Below are 3,771 nucleotides of genomic sequence, written 5' to 3'. Positions count from 1 at the left end.
GTTTGCTAAGTGAATGAAACTCTGATAAACCCATCCTTGGGGAGGTGAAGCTGTGCTCAAAGCTAGGTCTACACACAGGAGAGTATATCCTGATATAGGCTACATAACCAAGAAGTAAGGAAGAAGAGCACTTTTACTCAATATGCTATATCTGGATGGCTCACTGTGTGTGTTTTTAAGTTAGGTGGTGGATGTGGCAGTTAACTTCATGGAATGAGCCTAGGAAGGCCATCTGCCTGAAGGCGTTTGTAAACTGCAGAACATCCCTGTCAATTCTGGAATCAAAAGCTATAGAAAGAAAGCTCTTACTTGAAGAGGAATGTTCCACTGGAATGGGTCGGGGACCTCGATTTTTAAAAATTAAATCCCCTGGCCACTGCTCAGCAGGTAAGAACTACACAAAATGTGGCATGCTAAAATAAAGCAGGGACTTCTGTGATTCTACTTGAGTCTAAAGAGGTGATACAAAACACCTAACAACATGAAGAGGTGACTGACAAGAGCCGATGACAGCCCTCCAAATCCATCTCAGGAAACACGCATCAGGCCCTGGACTGCAGGAAGGATACATTCCCACAGAGCAAACTGGATTTTTATATTCAGTTAAAGGTCACTTTGAAGTCCTTGCGCTCTACAAACTCAAAGTCCCATGATCTGGCAGGACTGAAAAACTTCCTGTTCTTCTCTGAGAGGGTAGCAACAACTCCTAGCAAAACCCACTAGTTTTACTGATAAAATCGACCAAACAGAAGCCAACATTCCACAAATGAATGTCCATTGCTATTCACACAGATAAACAGATACACCCACTGGCAAAGGCCAAAAGACACAAGCATACTGCTTCTAATATGGTGCTCTAATATAGTCTGGTAGCAGTCTCCAACTCCTTACTGTTCCAACCTTAAGCCACCTGGAAATGGGAAGGGCTCTAAATGCAAAAAGAAGAACCAGTATCTACTTTGATGTCAGTCCCACTCATCCCATCTCAGCTACATGCCTGCTGTCTTTGTATGAAGAAGAAAAAGTCACCTCTCTGAATGGACAGCAACCTGGGAGTGCAAGGCCTGGCAAGCAGACAGTACACAGTTAGGGGGAAAGCTCCTCTCTCCAGCTAATTGCATCAGAGCTTGCTGGGCTGGATGTCCGGCCTCCAGGGGCAATGTACAACCTTGGTGGCCTTTGGTCAAAATACTAGCATATTCGTAGCCCCCATTCTAAAAAAAAAAAAAAAATATTAAAATACATAGAATTTGTTTCTAAGTCTCGGGACAACAACCCCAGAGTCAAGGAATAGCCCCGTGAGAAGGCCCTCAGTTGGGGCAGATTTTCTCGAAGCTTCTGAGACCAGGTAATTACATTAGAAACGCCTAAGATGTCTGTTTATAAAGCAAATTCTTGAGCCCATATCCAACCTATTGAATCAGAATTATTGCAACCGGAGGCCTGGAATCTACATTTTTAATAAGCTTTCCCAGTAATTCCCCTATACTCCTGAGAACCAGGGATCCTGGAATATCAGCTTCTCTGACCCCTCCCCTGCCGGGACACCAGGACTTGGGAACATTTATTAGCCAGGGGCCAGTGGGGAAAACTAGGTACAGAAGGTATGGCAACAGATTTATTTAATATAAAGAATTGGTTCAATAGGTGTTAGGGAACTGAAGAGATAGTGTGATACAGAGTAACTGTAGGAAGCAGCTACCAGCCCTAGGGCAGGAGGGAATCAAAGAGTGGGGATGGGGCTATCAGAATCTAACAGTTTAGAGAAGGCAGTCCACAGAGCTGAGACCAGACCTCTGAGGGGCAGGTGTTAGCCCCTCAGGATCCCTGAGGAAGGACTCTCAGTGAGGGACCACATGGGGCTAGGACTCAAACTTCTGAGGACTGGCTGATGGCATCTCTGAGGGGCACCAGGAGGATGGATCCAGGATGTAGAAAGAAGCTGGAGACCAGAACCAACTGCTGTGAGCAGAGTGAAAGACCCTTTCCAGAAGGAAGCTGACAAGAACAGTAAGCAAACAGGATGAAGCATGTCTCTTCTCCTTCCTCCAACTTCCCTGAATCTCCCTAGCACCCCTGATAAGCAGAACAGGGAAAGAGCAGGCAAAGAGGAAACATGCTTTGCCTAGTACCGTCCCAATACACAAGCCAGTCTAGAAAGGCTCATCTAGACAAACACTTTGAGACAATCACTTAATAAGGAGCCAAGGAAGCATGATGAGCATCAGCTCCAACAAGACACTGGGGCCTGTTCCAAGCTCCATCTAACGAAGGTCAGGCTTTCTTTTTTTTAATTCTTATTTTACTCTGTTTTTAAACATAATTCCTAACATGACCCTTTTTAATGCCTAACAATCCCAAAACATTCACTTTATACTTCCAAACCCAGCCCAGCTCCACTGTACTTCCTCTTGGTCACGTAGTAGTTATGAGTAGGAGTCTGAGGCCAGACAGTTCAAATGGCCATGTGACCTTGGGCAAGTTGCCTGTGCATTTATGCCTCAGTCTTCTCAATTATAAAAAGAGAACAAAAAATAGTATCTACCTCACAGGATGGCTGAAAATATTAAATGAGATAACACATGGAAATGTAATAATATAAATGAATGTGTCTGACACTTAAGTGTTTAATTATGTTTTGACTATTAATATTAATATTATAAACAATATTCTAGATACCTACATGGAAACTAGAACTAGGTCTGCTACAAGTTTCTAAAAAAAATGTCTTTTTACCCCACGCCCCTATCACTTCAGCTCCCAAGGAGCCCCAGTTCCTGTCCCTTCTTAACTCCATCTCATCGAACCCTGCTCCTGGCAGCCAGCACTGACAACTAACTTCTATACCACAATGATTGGGTGTACAGAAAATTATTCAGGGAAATGATTCAGTGTTCCAGATCCACTTTTCCAGTAATAAAATATCCTTGGCTACCACATCCGTGAAACAGCAAGTAACTAAAAAATTTCTCCTAGCTCAAGGACAGAGGGAGAGAAAATCCATTCACATTAACGTCACCCACCCCTCCCTATCTCACCATCTGATTTGATTTTACTTATAATCAAATTCCTGCTCATCTGGTCTCCCCTGGCAACCTGAAGCTCTCCCCCAAGTTACAACCACACAAAAGGAAGGGCAATCAATACAGCGTAGAAGTCTTCTCTCTCCCTCTCTTTGACACACTCTTACCCAGAAGCAGGGGGACAATGCCAGTCTGAAATGACAGCGGAAAAGAAGAGGCACAGGGAAGAGGAGTGCTGATTATAGGAACACGAATGAGCAGTGGAAAGCGGTGTCGTGGCAACCTCAGTGGGCCCTGACAGCATGGCTGGGTGAGAAGGAAGATGAAGAAGCACCCCATGAAGGACCCCTATAACCCACTAGGCCTTGATGGAAGCAGTAGCATGCTGTCAGTTCCTGCCAACACCAGCCCGCCCTGTGGGTCCTCCTAATGGAGGCCACCAGAAAGATCCCACCTTGCCATCAGTAGAAGCCTAGCAGGAGAACTCTCCCTCCCACAGTCTTGGGGCTGGGGGTCAAAGTGTTAGGACTATATAGGAACTGGAAGATGTGCTCAGAACATAAGGGGTAACCTGGGTATCCTGTGAAAATGCAGATGCTGACTTCGTAGGTCTGGGTGGGGTCTGAGAGTCTATGTTCCTACACGCTGCGAGACGACCCAATGCAGCTGGTCCATGGACCACACTTTAAATTGCTAGAGCATAGGGGATACAGTTAATGCAAATCACCCAAAAGGTTCAACGTACCTA

Source organism: Pteropus vampyrus, unplaced genomic scaffold, assembly GCF_000151845.1.
Source record: "Pteropus vampyrus isolate Shadow unplaced genomic scaffold, Pvam_2.0 Scaffold2, whole genome shotgun sequence".
Lineage (NCBI taxonomy): Eukaryota > Metazoa > Chordata > Mammalia > Chiroptera > Pteropodidae > Pteropus > Pteropus vampyrus.
This window is presented reverse-complemented; position numbering follows the sequence as displayed.